The sequence below is a fragment of the Protomyctophum parallelum genome, assembly GCF_964188405.1.
Source record: "Protomyctophum parallelum genome assembly, chromosome: 4".
Taxonomy (NCBI): domain Eukaryota; kingdom Metazoa; phylum Chordata; class Actinopteri; order Myctophiformes; family Myctophidae; genus Protomyctophum; species Protomyctophum parallelum.
The window spans coordinates 23,158,810-23,179,744 of record NC_139700.1 but is presented as its reverse complement, the minus strand read 5'-3'; the positions used below and the strand labels follow the sequence as shown (position 1 = coordinate 23,179,744).

Sequence of the window (20,935 nt, the reverse complement as noted above, 5' to 3'; positions counted from 1 at the left end):
ACACACACACACACACACACACACACAGACACACACACACACACACACACACACACACACACACACACACACACACACACACACACACACACACACACACACACACACACACACACACACACACACACACGTCTGTGAAGCAACACAGGTTAGTCAGTGCAGCCAATTGGGCCTCAACTCCTGCAGAGTTTAAACAAAAGCAGTGTCCCTAGATCAGTGTTGGCTCCCTCATCCATCCATTGACACAGCCACCCTGATGAGAGGCTCGCAGCCCAAATTATTCACTGATGTCTGACCGTGCCAAATAATCTCCAAGGAGAAGAGAGTCAATGTTATGGTGTGAGATTATTGATAAAATAATAATCCAGATTACTTTCTGTAAAAGATCTTTCTGGAATCTTTGCTTAACCTTATGTAATCATGTCATTGTTCCTTGTCACCATGTTAGTAATTGTGAGAAAAAATACGATTTTCATTTTCTATTCACACTTTTCATACAGCCCATAATGCATTGCGATTGTGTGTGCGGCAGTTCCGGTTGCACACGGGGAGGGGTCGCGGGAGGTGACGAGGAGGGAAGCCTCGCCCCCACGGGGAAGAGGCTTCCCTCCCACCCCATCCCACATTCCCGGCTGCTGTTAGTCTGTTCTCAATAGATGTTAGGGTGGTAAAATACTGAAAGGCTTGATGCTCCTGCCCTCTTCACATTTGCCTTGTGTTTATCTGTCAGTGCATGCCGTTCAATGGAGCCTTTACCTTTGCTGCTGATGTCAATATACGTTCTACACAAAGTGCAAAATGCATGGAAACTGTCAATCTGACTTTTCTTTATGAACTCTAGTTCATTGATCCATTCCTCATTAAATGAAGTCTTTCTTTTCAGCATATTTGTTTTTTTAATCTATCTTTGCACAAGCACATGGGAAAATAACGTTTATTATATTTTATTCATGAGTCATGAGTCATGATGAAGGAATGAGTTGAATGCGTGCTGTAATGCTGTGGCCCCGATGGTATATGGTCTTCGCTCGTAGCATTTTATTGAAGAAGACTTGAATCGGGTGTGATACAGCGTATTAAAGCAAACTTCCCAAGGATTATGGAGATGTTTTTATTTTTTTGAAAGGTTGAGAAATGAAAGAATTATGGCCGTTTCTAATCTCAACATTTTATTAAGAAAGCAAAAGTGAAGAGCGCTGTTGCCATGTCTCATAGAAACAAGTAAATAGGTATATAAAAATAATCCCAAAAGAAGCGCATATAACAGGGGTCTGTAACCTATTTTAAATAAAGTGCCATGTTTTTATTTTCTAGATAGTGAGTCTGCCATATCCAGATTAATTTTAATGACACCACAATAAAATAAAAAACATATTTTGATTGTCCACAAATATAGTGGTTATAAGTTCTTCCTTCTTTTTAAATATTTTCTTGCACATTGGTATAATGATCATTATATATCCCCCTGCAGTCAGAGTTCATAGTTTTAATGAATGAATGTGATGCATTGTGAGCTGGTATAGATCTGCTATTTTCAAAAGTAATCTTGGAAAAAAATAATTACATTTTTGGATTAGCCGTCCTTAGTTGGGCAAATGCATTCATCTGGGGATCCTTGACATGGGAATGTGCTGTGTGAGGATCACTGGTTTAAACAACATTAGGAGAAAAGCCCAAATAACCACTTTAGAAACAAAAAAAGCAACTAGTACAACTACCAATATTTACAAGCAACTTTACAGAAAAAGAAGCCGCTTATAATAAACAGACATGGCAACACTACAGCAGCCTCTCAGAGCCGCTCAAGTGTAAAATCAAACAGTGCTTTTTGCATTTAAGAGGTGGTCAGACCTGTACGTCTTATCGTTATGTGCTGAGTGTCTGGCCACCCTAGGTTTCATGTGAAATGTACCTAAATCAATCAATCAATGAATGTCAGTGTTGTTTACTATTCGTTATTGTGAATGTGGGTGGGACAGTGGGAGGCGACAGTCTGGCCATGCAAGCGTGTAAAGTGTAAGCAGTGTGACGCTACATCCGTGGTAGCATCCCACCGGATGGGCCGCACACACGACTCTGTCCCCAGTGCGTTGGCGGGGAAAAGTGTGAATACCGTATGGAGAGAGAGAGAGAGAGAGAGAGAGAGAGAGAGAGGAAAATAATAGTGAAAGCCTGTGAAATGACACCGACAGGCTAAGAAACTTTGAGCATGGGAGTGAGAATGTGAGAAAGCAAGAACGCATGCTGTAGATTCCTGAGCAAAGGTGGGAATATCATGAAGCCAGACCTCTGCCTCTCATAATGTGAGAGGCACAGTCTAATGTGTGGAGTACAGTACGATTGGATCTGGCAGCCGATTCCCAGCCTGGTGAGCATATGGAAAATAGTGTGACGACGGTCGGCTTTACTGGCCTTAAAACACACTGGAGCGGAGAATCCATGTCGGGTCTTTTAAACCCTTCCACATCACTCTCTCTAAGCAGCCTGTCCGTCTGCAGGAAATACCTCCTCATAGGAATCCACTGTGGGGACATCTAACTTTGTTTTAATTTAATAAAGTGTCCGATCTTAGTCCAGCTCTGGGCCTGTGTTCATCGTAATTTCCTTACCTCAAATTCCAGTAAGACTACTGTTGTAGTCAAAGCGGCTCATTTTTTTAAAAATAAGTATCTCATAAACCGAGAGTCCTTGAATAAAGATAAATCCCATGCCTTTCCTTCCCTCTCTCTCTCTCGTTCATGGGAACAAACAGAACACAGTAGTATCAGTCTCCACGGTAATATGGAACATCCACTGTCGAGACTGCTTTAGAGCAGGAGCTTCTCAGTGTGATCTGGACGCCGTCCCAGAAACATAAAGAGCAGCTCTACATTACCCCTCCGTCGACTCCTATTCATGCAACCACAGCAATACAGCACAGTACACACTGAACAGGGTTCGAGCTGGTATATCAAAGAAACATCACTCAGATGTCGCGGCTGGGATTTATGGCAGATCTTCAGATTGAGAGTCAGATGTTGCTCTTCAGTCAGACAGAACCCATATTACATCAGGTTTTTTGGCAGGGTCGTATCAGCGTAGATTATTCACTGATCTCACCACCTCTTCACAATACTTGTCACCACCATTATTTTAAAAAGAATATCGCTGGAGGAAGAGAGAGACCTGGCAGCCTACATGGTTCTCATGTCAGAAATCCCCATCTTGTTCTTCAATAGTGGCACATATTTGTTTGCCAGTGTTTTCATTTCCGTCAGTGAAAAATAAGGAAAGAGAAGAAGAGGCAGCCTTTGCCAATAGAGAACGGCTTTCCCCCATCTGGGACAGACGCTGCATCCATTACGTAAAGCATTTCCTCCACGGGGAAACAAATATTCCCACAAATATATATTAACCACATGAAACCTAGCGTCCCTACACTGGGCATGCCATAAATAGACGGACATTCAGCGAAAATAGGAGGACATGCTGCAAAATAGCCGATCTACCAGATCGATATATTCGTAGTGATTCCGGTGGTTATAGGGCAGTGATTAGTAGTGATTCCAGTGGTTATAGGACATAGGATAGTGTCACTCGGCCTGATGAATGACGGCAGACTTGGCAGCGCTGCTGATACATATGGTGAAATCATTCTGATACGCTCCCAGCCCCCTTTAAAGTTAATGTTAAAGAGTGGCAGGGAAAAAGGCTTTCCTCTTTTTTCTTTTTTTCATGAGGGAAAGTTTAGGAGGACTGAAAGGAAAGCGGGTCCAAAGTGCTTTTACAGTGCTAATTGGGTGCTAACAATGTTCCTTGATTGTTGTGATTTTCCGCTGCAGTAAACCTGCTCATAAATGTCAAAACGGAGCATGGTATGTATCTGTACGCAAGTCCCACACCTCTGAGTGGCAGGTTGCTTTCTAGTACTCCAGAGGCCAAACCTTCGTTGCAGGCAAAACCCTCATCTTTCTTCCTATGGTGAAAGACTTATTACCGTTTTGTTGACAATCAGGGTTAGTGTGTGTGTGTGTGTGTGTGTGTGTGTGTGTGGGGGGGGGGGGGGGGGGTTAGCGAGTGCGAGAGAGAGAGTATATTCGAATTTCACCCTTCACCATTTCAGCCCAGGGGCTTGGAGTGAATGAGATATGAAAGCACACAGTAAAATTCTCAGTGGTAATATAATTATATTATTATATTATTAATATAATTACGAAATGGACCCGTTCATTTTCACATTGTTAAACCACTTTCAACCTGCCGCCTCTATTTTGGACATCATTATGTCGTTGTTATAGCCAAAAGTTTCAACAAATTCCTAAGAATTTAAAGTTGCACAATGCATCACATCACAACATGTTGTGAGCTTATAGATCAGATATTTTTGCATGACACTATCATATAACTAAGTATATACAGGGCTTCAATGATTTTATTGAGTTAAATTAACCCTGCGTGAGGGTGCAGGGACTCATTCTAAATAAACCATCAATAATAAGAAATTGGTGTTTGTACTGTACATGTGTTAATGAGTAATTCTGTGAAATGCATACCGTCCTGTTTATGGTACACTCTCCAGTTTGCATATAAGCAGCAGAGAGGTACGGATGATGCAGTGATAACCCTGCTGCATCACATCTATGCACAGCTGCATGGAGAAGCCCAAGTCCTTTGTCGGAATGGTATTTGTGGACTTCTCAAGTGCATTTAATACAGTGCGACCTCATCTGATGGGACAGAAAGTTCCCCGGATGAAAGTCAACTCTAACCTCGTACTGCTCATTCTCTCCTTCAGACGGACACCAGACCGCTAGGTTCAACGGCAACTACAGCTCCAACAGAACTGTGTACACCGAGGCACCACAAGGATCTGTCATCTCACCAGTCCTGTTCACCCTGTACACAGATGACTGCAGCAGCCCAGACCCTGAGATGCTGTACTAAGTACTCCAATGACACAGTAATCAACAGTCACATCAGTGGGGTATTGGGGTAATGAACAGGTTTGCTGAGTGGTGTGAGAACAACATCCTGGACCTAAAACCCAGCTAAATTAAGGAGCTGCTGGTGGACTTTGGGCAGGACCCGCTAACTCCCCCTCCGGCCCTGGAGATAAACGGCCAGGCAATAGATTGCGCTGAGGAATACAAATACCTTGGCACCACCATCGACCACAAGCTCGCATTTAATGCTGAGAATATCCACTCCAAGTGCTTGGAGTGGAAGATGAGGAAGCTTTAGGTCCGACCATCAATCCTACAGGCTTTATACAAGTCCTTTGTGGAATCCATAATGACCTTCAACATCACATCATGGTTTGGTGTGATCACTGTGATGCGTGCCATCAACCAAAATCCTCTCGACAGGGTTGTTAGGATCAGTGGCAAGATCATTGGGAGGAACCAGGAATCACTCAGCAGTATCCACAAGAAACAGACAGTAAAGAAGGCCTCTCAAATAAAATAGTTGAGGATAACACACACATTCTACTAGTTCACAGACACCCACTACGAACTAATGCCCTCAGGCAGTCGATACAGAGCCTCTTTGTGCCCACCTCCATCAGACTGCTGAACGCCTGAATTTTATGTAGACCTACTAGTATTCTCTTAAAAGTATATATATATATATATATATATATATATATACATACATATATATAGAGAGAGAGAGAGAGAGAGAGAGAGAGAGAGGAGAGAGAGAGAGAGAGAGAGAGGGGGGGGGGGGGGGGGGGGGGGAGCACTACGCCACACTAGCCCCTCCTATAAACAGCTATAGTATAGATTCATTAAACATTAAATGCCATTGACAATGAATTTACGTCACTAGAGCGGTGCCGTTGGGCACTGGCTTACTTGGAATGATGCAAGTTGGAAATTAATGCCCCTCCCAGATATGATGCATTGGAGCCTCTACAGTGGTGCCCGTTGGGCACTGGCCTACTTGGAATGATGCAAGTTGGAAATGGATGCCCCACCCAGATATTATGTCTATGTCCCTTTTATGCCCATATATGGAGTTCTGTGTCAGGCATGCCCAAATATGGAGTGTTGTGAGGTCAGAAAAGGCCAGCTCCAGCTCCATGGACACTGGGCAGGGGCCCGGTCCAGAGCCCGGGCAGAGACCTTTTTGGGGTGGTTCTGGACAACCGTGGGTCCGAATGACTCGACACCGGGTGCGAAGGTGTGGAACGCGTGTGTCGAATTTCCGAGTTATGTGGATTACACACAGACAGACGTACAGACAGACAGAGACTTGGTGCATTTAGATAGATGTGTCGGCTGTCTGTATGTCGGTGGAAACCCTTGGCCAATAAGGCACCACAATTATTGGTAACTATGGTATGTTTAAGGTCAATAAACAGCAGACATTACATCTTATCTTTATTTAATTTTATTGGATGATGTACGATGAATAGAGTGCCGCTCACTTCACACAGGTGTGATTCTTAAAGTTTTATAGCATTTGTGTATCTATGTATTGTGGGTTTTCTTTTGTTGTCTTTTAACCAAAAGCAAAAAATAAAGTACTTTGTAGTTGAAGTTGACTCACACAGTGGGTTCTCGGAGTGGCTGGAAAATGAATAAAGCACATTATTTGAAATCTTGATAGCAAGCAACTGATCTGATGAGGGGGAGATGGGGGGGGGGGGGGGGGGGGAGTGGAGCAAAGAGCCCAGGGGAGTGGTTGGGGGATCAACAGAGGAATCGGAAAACAGAACAACAACTGATTTTGTAGATCTATCATGCTGTAGATAAACACTGTAACAATGGAGGCTCTGTGGATTCATCCAATGACTATTAGTTACATTTATTCAAAATCAACCACTGGCTTTTGAGAAACATTTTTGACAGAACAATTGCGGATCAATAATAAAGTATCTCCATGGGAGCATTCCAAGGCCTTGGCAGGGAGACATATAGATCTATGGGACCCCCAGTGGTGGGATGACAGGGGGAGGGGCAGGGATGCTGCTCCATGGGTGCCTGAGGGCTATAAATGCCATAAGGTCTGTTGACCACAATGCCCAGGAGACTCTGGTAATATCATCCTAACCATCATCAATGTGGTAGCAATCAGCCCCCCCCCCACCCTACCCGATCCCTTCCTCGCCATGTCCCTCCGCAAATCACTTCCCTGTGGTGGAGATTGTTAATTCAGAGAGATGAACAATCTGCCATAGCTGTTCTGGGCACAGGGATAGTGACGGACAGCGGTCTGGACTGCAACTGGCATGGCATACAGACACCACAGCATCCACCCCAGAAGCCCCAGCCATCCAACCACCCCCCCCACCCCCACTCTCTTCCCCTGACTCGGCCGGCAGCGGGATTTGAGGTCTGTCTGCTGATATCTACGCCAGTTCAAGCCTTGCTGTTGTTTATGCTCCATTCTGTCTAACAGGGTCATTTTTATTACGCGAGCCCGCAAAACAGGCTCCGGGGGCCAAAGCTCTCAACAGCACCCCCCCCTCCCAATCTCTGGGGAGACGTTAAACCAGGTCCAGCATTGGATCATAATGACCACAGCGATGCACAACATCACTCCGCGTTAAAATAAAGCTAGGTTTTAAGTGGCTGTAAAACTGATAAATGGCTATGGCGATAAATTGAATTATTCATATGGTAATTTACGTATAGGTTTTTTGACAACTCGCCCTCACGACGATTCCTGCCTGGTGTGTTGCCCACACCCTGAGGTGAAGAGAGTTTCATGTCGTAGTGTTGAAATGCGAGTTATTGCTGTACTAACTCAGATCGGCCTGCATTCATTTCAAGGCATCAGACTGATCTTAAAATCGAATACACAGACACAGGCCTAACTACAAACACAGTCTAACACACGTCTCTGCCAGAAAACAGGGTACATCATAAACGCATAAAGATAATGTGGAGTATGCCTTAACAGACCAGAAACTGTATAGTACGACTATTTGCGAGGCTTTACAGTTCGCCATTCATATACTGTACTCTAGCTTGAACACCGCAGTTGTGCAGCATAATTTCCAATGTGGAATTGATTTATAAAAATTTAAATAAACAGTCTCTGCTATAGACCTTTGGTACTGAGGCTTTTCCTATTCAGTGTGTGGGCAGCATGTCTCTGCTATTTGTCCCACTTTAATAACCACTAGAAAAGCACACGCAGCTCCAGCATGATGTTTTCAAACCCAGTGAGTTATGGTTTTACCACACTGATGTCAGTGTTTAATAACACTGACAGAGTTTTGCTGAATTCTGAACTTTCCTCATGGTACATAAATCATCTCATCTGCCTGAAATGAGGACAGACCGTCTTCATTAGCCCGCACTAGTCTTCTGAAATGAGGACAGATCGTCTTCATTAGCCTGCACTACCCTTCTGCCTTGCTTGCAATCAGCGGTACATTTATCCCAATAAGCTTGTGCAAATTGTGTCCCAGACCTAAATTGACAGGCTATGAATGAATTAATGAAAAGCAGAACTGATCTGGTTGGTCTTTGGTTTGCATGTCTGTCATTGTGTTAGTGTTGAGGTGGAAGGCCATATCACGTGCAAATGAAACTATGCCTGGATAAATAAAAAGCAGAACTATAGGTTGAACTATGCTATGCTTAGTGCTGTAATTCTGTAATTGCATGTGTTGTTGACAAAAAGAAGTCTCCCAATCTCTGTTCATCTCTCTCATGCTCTCTCTCTCCCTCATTCTTCCTCTTTCCTCCTCTTCATCTCTCTTCTCTCCAGCTCTGACTCATTCTCCATTACAAGCCTCAGGTCTGGCGTCACACGAAGGCCCAAGTTAAAGAGCCTTAATTAGATCAGCCATTTACAGCAACTAAACGCTGCCTCTTAAGTCTCTATGGCCTCCTATTCTATTGGACTCTCACCATGTATGCCTGGAAAGTCCAATACGAAACCACTGGCCTATAAGCCAGATTTATACTCCACTGCACACCAGTGCCACACATTGAAAATAGCAGATCTCTAGTACAAGCTCATAACACGTTATGCAGTGCATGCTTGTGAGCTTAAATACGTCTTGGAGAAAGGGCCTTTCTGTGTGGAGTTTGCATGTTCTCCCCGTGTCCCCTAGGGTAGGTACCCTCACAAAAAACATGCAGTAATCCTGGTCACTAAACTGCCTCCCCCTGGCCAGCCGGGGCGCCTGATGGAGGGGAAAGGAACTGGTTGGAATAACGTGTTCCTTCCACGCGCTATGTCCAACCAGGGAAACTCCCCACTGTCAGGTGTAAAGGAGCAACTTGGACACTCAGGCATGAAGGAAGCATGAGTTCAAGTCCGTTGCTCTCCCCTTGTCCCCCATAGGGGACTAGGTTGGTGGAGGGTGTGTAGAGCCCAGGATCACATTAGATGATTGACACAGGGGTGAAAAATGGGTTACAAAATCGTGGGATAAAAATATATATAAGGAAAAAAAAAAAAGACTTCTATTTTAGCAACATTATGCACAACCATGTCTTATCACGAACCGACTCAGTTAAGTTACAGTAGGGCTCAAAGAATGCAGAGAGAGAAGTCGACACCCAGGAGTAGTGGCACTGTGGCACAGGAACTTTACTTAACTTCAGATCAATAACAACTTATGTACAAATATACACACCTCGAAGGGCGGGAAGACAACGTAAAGAATAATAACCTTCACTGGGAACATCAACCCGGAACGCAACGTAAGATGACACAGCAATGTCCAAACATTAGTCAGTTCATTAAATAAGGACGGTGTCAATCAGCGCACCTGCATCCACAGGTGAGACAGTTCAGTAAGAGTCTCACACACAGCACAGAGGGGGAAAACATAAGGGAGGCGACCCGAGCATGGCACTCAGAGCAAGAGTGTGACATGTCTACCGTAAATCAGGCATTAGTACTGTATAGCCCAGAAAGTTGTTTTATAGAAACAAGACTATTCTACGGAGCCCCTGAGTGGCCATGGTAAGAAAAATAAATTATCTTATCCAGACAAGATATTATCTTGTCCGGACGATATATTATCTTGTCCGGACAAGATAATATCTCGTCTGGACAAGATAATTAATTTTTCTTACCATGGCCACTCAGGGACTCCGTACTATTCATATCATATTCTGCCCTCATTTAATCTCGTAAATGTAGTGCTATGTTGATGTACAACATACATACGTACGTGGGGCAGACCCAAGATCTTAATCAAGGCACAAACACAAACAAACATGAGACGTCTCTGTGATCAGGGGATGTGAGAGACGGCATCACAGTTTGCGAATGATGTCACTGCGTTTACTTCTTGCATTAGGCCTAATGTGCTGGACGGAAAAACACAACGGAAACTTTAGATATTACTTCACTTCAAGGAGAAAGTGCCCGGGAATTAATATGAGGAATGTACAAGAAAGTTGTGCATGTGTGTGTGTATGCCGGGGGTCTTGTGAATATCTTATGAAGCCCATCTGTCTCCTCTCCATCTGTACTGTGTAGCCACAGCGCCTGCCCCCAACCCCCGCTGCTCAATGCCCTCTCTGGCCACATCAACTGTCATACTTAACCTCCTCCAAGAGACAGCAGAGAGGGAGCCAAACTACAAAACTGCCAGGACTTTAATTACTGCACTTTTTCCTGTCTGAAAGCTGTGGATATGAGAGTGAGAGTGAGAGAGAGAAAGAGAGAGAGAGAGAGAGAAAGAGAGAGAGAGAGAGAGAGAGAGAGATGGGGGTGTTAACAGGATTGTCCTGGCTTATCATGCCGTGTCCAGGGCAGACTGGTCTGTGCATTTCTTCCCTGACAGGCTTTTCAAAGCGGCTCATCCATCACTCCCTGACAGCATATGTCTGTCTCTCTCTCTCTCTCTAACCTTTCAGGTCTGTTATGAAATAATATTTAATACTGTCACTGTGACGGACAGCTCCTCCCACTGAGTGGTGGGGATAGTGCTGTGAAGTGTGTCTTTATATTGTGCGCGCACGCGCTTTTGCTTCCGTGTGCCATGTTCATGCATGAGCGTGCACATTTTTGCGTCGTCAAGCGAGACAAAAGTTGTCAAGAGTTTATAATTGAGGTTTCTGTGAAGAAATACCATTTTGGTAAGAAATTGAATTATCAATGAATTAGTGGCTCAGTGAGCAGTGAGCCGCTCTGTCAAACTCCCCTTCTGTGTGTAGAGGGGTGTTGAAAAGTCAGCTCCTCTGAGGAGGAAAACCCCCATAATGAGGAGCTCCAGCCCCCGTCTTACTCAATGCCATGTGCTGTGCCTACTGTATAGGCCCCACACAGGGCCCTCTCTCTGTGTGCGTAATGAATGCCCTCAGGGTCCCAGGCAGGTACTAAGCTGTACACGCCTAATGAAAGAAAGATGGCTCTCTCACAGTCAACAGGGCTCAATGGTCTTTAGTCAGCTAATAATCCCCCTGTCCATTATTCATCTCAACCACAATGCCCTACTATTATATTCAAATGATGCATGCAGTGCATGTGTGGGTGTGACTGAGAGTCGGCCCATGTGCCCTGCTGCGTTTGTTTTCTTTACATGCATTTTACCATGCCTCTCCAGCATGCTATCTGGCCTGCAATGCGGCGGGCATGTGCGCCCATGTGCATGATCTGTGTGTGCATTTCCCTCTGTGCGTGCATGTAGGTGAGTGCGCACACAACTTGCCTATATGAGATGCAAAGGCTTGCCCAGTCCTGTTTAAAGTAAACAAATAGGGTTCACCTGGTGCCAAGCTGGCATGCTCCCTGGTGTAATGGAAGACAATGCCATGGTTTGGGTTGTTGATTAGGGATTAGGAACACAAACAAGCTACTGCTAGGATTTGCGTGTGCAGTGAAAATTAAGCATATTGTGGAGACAGGGGACAGGCACAGCCTTTTGCATACACATTACACAAATGCGAGAGGATCCATTCACACAAAGCGAGAGGACAGTTAATGCAGAAAACGTTTGTTGAATATGTCTTCATAAACATTGCGTTTTCTAAACTACAACATACTGTCAAACTGCTCAAACAGTTGATGCAATGGGATGATTCGGTACTTAAATTGTGTTTCCGTTCACGCTGCATAACAAGATTTATTCTTCCATATAGCTGTTATGATATTGATCATGAAAACATTCAGCTCCACACCTGAGGGGACATCATTAAAAACCTCTGAAGAGATAAAGATCTTTATAATAATCTGGGATATCTGTATCTCACCGGCAGTTCACCTGGCCAAAATATCCTCAGGACAAAAACAAGAAAGGGAAGGATAATGTGTGCATATTTCCATATTGATAAGATATCTGGCAAAATATCAAGTCCACTTATCTCAAAGTAATCAAAAGATAAAGCAACCAATATGCACAAGAGGATATGCAGTTTAAGGCAGGGCTGAATAGTTTTTGAATAGGTTTTGAATTTAAAATGTACAGGAGAAAAAAAAGAGATACAGCTAAGAATTTTAAAGCAGGTAATAACATACAGTGTACCAAAATAACATCTATGGACCACCGCACTTGGACCACCTGGGATTTATAAGTTGAGCTATTATTATCATATTAAGGTATGATAATTGTATGATTGTATGATTATTATCGTCCACCATTACAGTACAGTATATGGGACTACTTCAAACGTTGCTATTTTTGCAGTTGCCATTATGGAAATCCTGTTGACAGAGTGAAATGGGCCGATCTGTTTTAAAAGCACAAAACAGGAAGAGAGGAGCACAGGTAGAGCTGCACCGTTGAGTAGAGGTAGGGAGGTGAGAGTTAAGAGAGCTATTAGATTAATTTGGGCATGGGCACTTTATACTCAACCATGAGCACATATCATGTGGGATGACCCAAATGTCTCTTTCCATGCAGAAAAATAACTCTGTTTACCTTCCTCATACCTACCGTCCCTAGAGCAATCTAGGCCGCAATATAATCACACTTGTGTCAAAATGTTTATTTAGAATTTCATAGTCGGGGCTGCTTATACACCTGAAAGCAACTACTGGTTGGGAAAGATTCTCAGCAAAAATTAGAATGTTAGGAAACGGACTGTGATGGGGTGGGGGGGGGGGGGGGGGGGCTCTTTGGAACCACACACTGCTCTATTATGCATGCCATTCTGCTGTCTATTTTGGACCTGCGGTAGGATACGCGGATATTAATCTATGATTCTTCCCGCAGCAGGAATACACCTGGCTGTGGAATTTTAAATAACAGAAGGGCAGTTTCTGGAAACAATATATAAATATTAAATAAAGATTATGTTGTATGTAAGTTCCATCCATCCATCCATCTTCAACCGCTTATCCATAGTTGGGGTGCAGGGGCAACAGCTTTACCAGAGAGCTCCAGACTTCCCTCTCCAGAGCAACATTAGTGACTTCCTCCTGGGGGATCATGAGATGTTCCAAGGCCAGTGAATCAATGTGTTTCCTCCAACTGCACCTTGACCTGCCCCGGGGTCTCCTCCCTGTGGGACCTGCCTCGAGGACCTCCCTAGGGAGACGCCCAAGAGGCATCCTAACCAGATGCCTGAACCACCTAAGCTGGCTCCTTTCCAGGCGAAGAAGCAGCGACTCTACTCCGAGTCTCTCTCGCATGACTGAACTTCTCATCCTATCTTTAAGGGAGACGCCAGCCACCCGTCGAAGAAAACTAATTTTGGCCGCTTGTATTCGTGACCTTATTCTTTCGGTCATGACCCACACTTCATGACCATAGGTGAGAGGCTGGCTCAACTCTCTTTTCGTCACAACAGTGCGTTATGCGACTGTAATACCTCCCCATATGTGAGTTCATCAAATTAAACGTCTATTTTAGACGGGCGATAGCACCTCCTATATCCAGCTTTTGGTGTGTGTAACCCACATTTTGGACAATTTTGAGTGTAAACACAAACATTGTGTAACACAAACATTGATGGCAAGTTGAGGACGCAAATTGTGATTGGCCGGAATGAGATGATGTATGATGATGTAGGATGATAAGAGCGCCCCTCACTTCACACGGGTGTGATTTTTCTTTTTTTTAACTAGAGCTGTGCCCGATGGGCACTGGCCTACGAACGAGGCCAGTGCCCAACGATGTGCTGGTTCTGGACAAACGGCGATCCGACTGACTTGATACCAGGCGCTGCACTCCCTGTGGTGGTGTGGAACGTGTGTGTCAAATTTGAAGTCAGTGGGGCAAACGGTTCTCGAGTTACAGACGTACGTACACACATACGTACAGTACACATGCACAGAGACTTGTGCATTTATATTAGGAAGATGAAAAGAACTCAAAATGTTGCCGTTTTTGCAGCAGTAGCATCAATAAAATGTGATTCAGATTGAGACTTCCGAGGGATAAGCCCAGTATACAGTACAGTATACTGTAGCACAAATCCACACTGACGTGGCATCTCAAAATGAAGAACAGGGTCAGGGAGAGAAATGTGAGCCTCAGAAACACATTATTAACTAGTAATACGGAGCAGGCCTTCTGCACGTCACTGTATGACAAATGAGAACAGCTATTGTAACCAGCAAGAATTGCTGGTCAAATCTAAATGGGAAATATCAATCACGTTGATTCATTTATGGACGATGGAGCAATGTAGTCCGACCCAAGTGTACTATGTATGTATACAATAGGATTATAGCCTACAACTCTACGGTTGTACATATGTTATTTTTATTACTGTGCTATAAATGTGTGTGTTATGTCTGAACGGCATTTTTGACATGTGCTATTTGGATTCTTACTTTGCAATTTATTTTGCTACCTTATTCTGAATTTTCTAATTGATTCTTCATATCCTTTGTTATTTTATCAGTTTTTTAATGAATAAAATAAATCTTGAAGTTATACGCACGCACGCACCCAAAGCCATCCCCACAAAGCCTGAAAGGACCCTTCTGAAATGTAGTACATTTTTACAAAAATGTTTTACTTCATAGGGGTCAGGAAAAAATTATGCATTTTCAGTCAATGCATCTTAAAGGAAGAAGAGCCGTTTGCACAAGCACAGACAATAGCAGTGATTCAAGTTCACAATTTTATACAGTTCAGTTGAAAATGGAATCTTAAAATTCCAAGCCAGCAAGTCAGTTTCATTCCTTCCCGTGGGACCCACAGCAGTCTGGAGATGCTGCGTGGTGGTTTAAAGGGCCTTAAATAAATAAACTGACTGTAAGCATCTTATCTGAGAAGAAAGACATTCTTTATCAATCAGATTATCACGCCAGAGATCAGTTATATTCTACAATTGGATAAACAAACAAAACACAAACCGAACCAGAGTTAAACCTTTCACTTTCACTTCTCCATGAAAGAATATTACGGAACCTTGTAATGCTGGGTTAAATCACATGCCATGTGGCAGTCACGCACATACTGTACACACTATACACGCACGCACGCACACGCTTAACACATGCCAGCCACACTCCTGCCTAATGCGTCTCCATTCTACTGTGCAGCTTTCCAGGTGAGAAAACCAGTGGGCAGCTGCCAGCATCCAGCGTCCTGCAGAAGGGGAGGGAGGAGGATGGGAGCACAGAGGCTTCTCAGGGACCAAGACAGCAGCATCATTATGAGCCCCCAGGAAAAATAATCCAGCCCTAATGCAACACGCCGCGCGGACGGGCCAGGGCGCACTGCCGCTCGTCAAATGAGCCTCAGATAGCGTGGCCTGCAGCTCCCAACATCTCGACAAGTATACAGGAAATCCAGATAAATACATAAATAAATAGCAGTGTTGTAGTTGGCAGGCCCGGGTTGTTTGAGAATACCTCTGTATATTTGGATTGCTACTCGAAGCGCCCTGCGCTGGTGGACATTCGACATCTATACAGCCCTTTCATGGGGTTGGAGACAGGTTGCCTCGCATGTGAAATGAATCAGGCGTTTTGATGAACAGGCAGGCAATTAAAATGGACCACGCTTTAGGTGTTGAATGTTTGGATTGAGAAAATATAGATTCGATATTTGACATCATTATGCATCATTAATGCTAAATGGTGGTCTGGCAGGAAAGGCCCTTCAATCGACGCACAATTTTTGCAAACATACACATCCTAAATATATCACAACATATACCACCACATGTCACACAAACATGAAACTAAACTTGGACCAAAAATATCATAAAAATAAGTTTATACTGTATATTGTGTATCGTTTGCATGCCACCAACAAGCTACTGACGGATTCTTATTGAAAGCACGTAACATGTAATCTGTGTTATATGTGTCGACGTCTTCCCATTATAACTCTTTTGTTAGTTGAGCCGTTGCCTCATCTTCTATTCTGTCAGATGTGGAGGGTGTGGTCCCACATATAGGTGCCCAATACAGTCCAACAACGCCATTGCACATGGCGTTTCAGAATAACAACGTCTGCATGTTGGGAGCACACAGGCTGCCAGTTTCCCCTCTCCTCTGTTGTTCTACTCATTCTCTCTGCCAAAGCTCAGGGGAGGGGGGAGTGGGGGGGGTGGGGGGGGGAGAAAATCCCCTAGTGAACGACAGCTGAGACCCGGGACATGTTTTAAGTTTGGACATTAATATTGGATTTTTTTTTCTTTTCTTTTCTTTGGGAGGGGGGGGGGGGGGGGGCATTCTGTAATGTTTTATGTGCCTCCCAAACATTGGAACAAGGCTATGTACACTCTTCTCTCCCTCTCTATCCATCTCATACATCATATGGAGGAGCTGGACGTCAACTCACCCTGGGCCCACCGCAGTCTCCCTCCGACAGCAGAAGTCACGAGGTCCGATATGGCAGTGTGGAGCAGCATGGAGCGACTGAAGACAGACAGAGGGAGAGAGAGAGAGAGAGAGAGACAGAATTATGGAATGACAGAAGACCATGGAAAAGCTGGAAATATATAGGGGGAAGGAAAGGTCATCCCCCACTGAATGGGACCAATGTGTGAAGGTTTTTGCTGACCAAAGCAACAAAACGCTGGTCCTGTAATTAACAGCAGAACATATTTGTGGACATGCAGTGGAATATGTAATCTCCAATCATGGTTTGTGAGGATAGGGAATGACTCAACCATCACGCTCATCGATGCTCTGCTGCTTGGCAGTTGTTTTTTGTCCTGTTGAAAAGTCTACAGCGCTATTGTGTGACTTTCCAGAGACAATTCTGTGATAATAATACGTTACATATGTATACTGTATTGTGTAGGCTACACTACAGTACAGAGGCATTCGACAAGGCCAAGAGTCTGAAAGGTAGAACCAACCGATTGACTGATTTGAAAGAAAAATAAACAATAATAAATTCAATTTTAGGTTATTTATTTATTCAAGTATTGTCGGCCAGACCGCCAGGTAAAAGGCCAGTTACAGAGATTGTATGATGTGTGGATGTATCTGTAGTGAATCTTGCAAACCGGTTTGCGACAAATGTCAATGCTTGTTGCATACCGATAAGCATGTTTTAACCCCAAATTGGAATTGCATGTTGAAGGGCCTCTATAGAACGCCTCTCCAAAAGCAGTTTTCACTTTTGTCCATAGGGGTTGACACAAATGCAAAAAGTTTAACCATTACGTCACAGAAACACTATTTCCCCTTGCAGCTTCAACGGGTCTTGATGATATATAATATTAGTGCCAGAATGGATGGGGAGAGGGGTGTTGTATACTGTACGTGCGCACACACACACACACACACACACACACACACACACACACACACACACACACACACACACACACACACACACACACACACACACACACACACACACACACACACAAAAACAGATATGCATATTAAGCATACAGATTCCAGATTATTCACACTAGATTATTCCTCTGTCCTCATAATGTATATCATGAAGTGAGGAGGTATATTCTATATACTGTAGGAAGGAGGTGGAAGGACACTATGCAAATACTGTATATGTGAAAAATACAGGGGTTGACAGGCTTCTCTACTTTCTCTCTTGGTGAAAAATACAGGGGTTGACAGGCTTCTCTACTTTCTCTCTTGGTGAAAACAAGCCTTCTCTCACCAAAACTGGATTAATGGCGAACACATGTTAGGAGGAGGTCACTGTCTTCCAGTGGCAGCAATTTAGGATTAGTGGAAAACAGTGGGATGGAAACAGCTCAGCTCTCACTCTCTCACTTTCACTTAACCCTCTCCCTTATCCCAGAGACCACCGTTCTCTTTAAACTCCCCCATTAGTCTCATCACCAGCTGAATACTGTGCCCCGGGTTAATTCTCTGATGAGGGCAAGTGTGGTTTTTCTCAGAGGAGGAATATAAACAAGGGAGATGTTAGAAATGAGGTGATGCGGAGTGGAGGGGGAGGAAGAGATGAGTCTCTGGATGCTGTGGCCCAAAGCCCTGTGGCGTCGGGAAAGACACTGGCAGCAGTCGAGCACTTTCGCAGCTCCAATATTAACAGTGACAGTTCATACATTCTCTTACACGCAATCGATCAAATACACTTACAGCTGTAGGGTGCAAACGTTCATTGATGGCAGTTTAGGCAAATTTAACTACTGTTGCACACACGTGCAAGATGATGCACTCGCAAACACACAGAGACCCAGAGGCGGACTGTGATAATCCCTAGCAAACCTAGCTACTGTCAGGGAGGTACGGTGGCTTGCCAGGGACATGTGAGAGCCCAAGCCGACACCGAACCAGAACAAATAAACCGCACCGTAAGTTTTTCCCCCTACTGCAGCAACAGGGACGGGGAGAGAGAGAGAGAGACAGAGAGAGAAAAAAGAGGGAGAGGTATAAGAGCGGATAAAAGCCCACAGCACGCGGTCTAGAGTGTGGCTCGCATGCAACCGTCTCCCGCCCACAGAGCTACTCTCTCCAAAACTCTGAGATGGTGCTGATAGTGAAGATTCATTAGGCTGGAAGAGGAGAGAGGAGATCGTAAAATATAAATTACTACAAAAAGAAAAATCTGCCGCTATGGTATATGGAGTGAGAGAAAGAGATCATGGCAGCTGATTTAAGAGCAAACAGAGGTTATAGCGATAAAAATATAGCATGGAGGTGGGGAAGATAAATAATGTGGGATCAGTGTAACACAAAAGGTGACTGGTAGGAAAAGTGGAGTGGTCTGTGGTGTGTCTAACATAGTCCATATGCAGGCAGTGATATCATTTTGCTATCAGACCCCATGATGTCATGACACTTTTATTACAACAATAAGAGGGAATTGTCATAGCTCATTATGATGGCACAATGCCCTGTAGGCCTGTACCACCAAAGCCAGGTGGCAAAAACCCATGTGTGATCTAAAGTGATCTGTATTTGGGGCATGAGGTCAGTGTCGCAGAAAATCTCAAAACACAATGACAAATCTCTAACTGCCATTTCTTATTGCCGGCCATTCCCCCATAAGAAAATACGACTGCGGGCGATAGGGGCAGAGATGGGCAGTATTTGAAATACATGTATTTGAAATACGTATTTGAAATACTTTTTTGTATTTTGTAATTTGTATTTCGCTGAGATGGAAGAAATGAGATGTATTTTGTATTTAAATACATTTTCTGACCCAGTATTTGTATTTTGCATCAAAATACATTTTCAATATATTTTGCCCAATGGGGTAGGCGTAAGAGAGGAGTCAAAGCAAACCCAGGGACTACTGAGCTGCTGTGGAGGAGGAGGAGGGGTGAGGTGACAGGGGGATGGAGGCCGCTAAGCTAGGGCAGTGAGCGACTGTGAGGAGTGCGGACAGCGAGGGAAGGAGGCCCATGCCTGACCTCAACTCCTGCTACGGAAATTATCCCGCCAATTATCCGGTGCGTATTCCCCCTACACTCCGAACATTCAACGGCCAGCCTTTATGACCTTAGGAAACTTTCTGTGTTGTTTTACTGTGGTGACCTCACTGCAGTTAGCGTGCGCTGCAGTTCTGCGGGGAAGAGGGACTGCTACTTGTCACAGCTCAAATGCATGACATCAGAGGCTGAAGAGAGAGTTCAGAGACCTGTGCAGTCACAGTAGTCGTCATGCACTCGCCTGCAGGCTGCATGCTGCACAGAATAGGAAGTTGGAACGGAAACAAATATCTTATTTGCATCCAAAATAAACAATTATGAAAGTTGTAAGGCCAACACAACTAGATCTGCAACATACATTTTTACACATACTTAACTGTACACACACACACACACACACACACTGGCCATTGCGACCAAGCACAGGGGAAGAGAAACAGGTAATGGCTTATGGCAGATTTCAATAACATTGATTGAAACAGCTTCCATTGTAGCCAATTAAATTATGCCATGCAAATACTCTTTCATCTTCTATTTTTACAACTGCATTTGATACAAGAGATTGACTCACGGAGGGTTTGATTACTGGTGTGAGAGTAAAACTGGAATAAATTACGGTACACTGGCATTAAAGTGCATGGCTACATAAAATGAACCAATTAAAAGCAAGCCGATCCCGGCAACTACCGCCTTGTTTCTATTTTCTGTTCCATTTCAAAGGTTATGGAGAGGTTATATTAAGTATGAGCACATAGATCATTATCTGGCAAATCGCAGGCTGTGATTCAAATTCTGGGTTTCAGAAGATCTCATATTTGACCAACTCAAATATAGAGTCTAGACATGGTAATATACTGTGGCGTGGTTATGTTGGATTTGCGAAAGGTGTTAGACACTGTTAATCATTCTATTGTGTTGAATAAGCTGAGAGAAATGATATAAGATATGTTTGGGGCTTTTCTAAAGAGTGACAGGAAACAGGGAGAGAGAGAGAGAGAGTGACACACAGCAAAGGCTTTCGGGTTTGGGAATCGAACCCACAACACGCTGTCTGCATTAGAGCCTATGCACCTTAACCACTAGGCCATTGGCACCCGCAATTGGGTTTGATAGCACATCTGCAAACTGGGTGAGTTCTTACCTGGAGGGAAGAGAACAGGTATCCAAGACCCAAACATATCGGAATCGGCCGCATATCGCACAGAACTCAGGTCTGTCTAACATTATAATGATGTAATACCAGAGTGGAT

The 20,935-nt window shown here is 44.1% G+C and overlaps 1 protein-coding gene across 2 annotated transcripts in view; it reads right to left on the bottom strand.

The window, feature by feature from the left end:
- Nucleotides 1-20,935, bottom strand: part of znf469 (zinc finger protein 469) — a 279,591-nt gene that overhangs the window by 180,042 nt on the left and 78,614 nt on the right. For both annotated transcript variants that reach the window (XM_083763934.1, XM_083763936.1), the window contains exon 3: nucleotides 16,643-16,719. The gene's annotated coding sequence lies outside the window, so the exon portion shown is untranslated. The remainder of the gene's footprint in view (nucleotides 1-16,642; nucleotides 16,720-20,935) is intronic.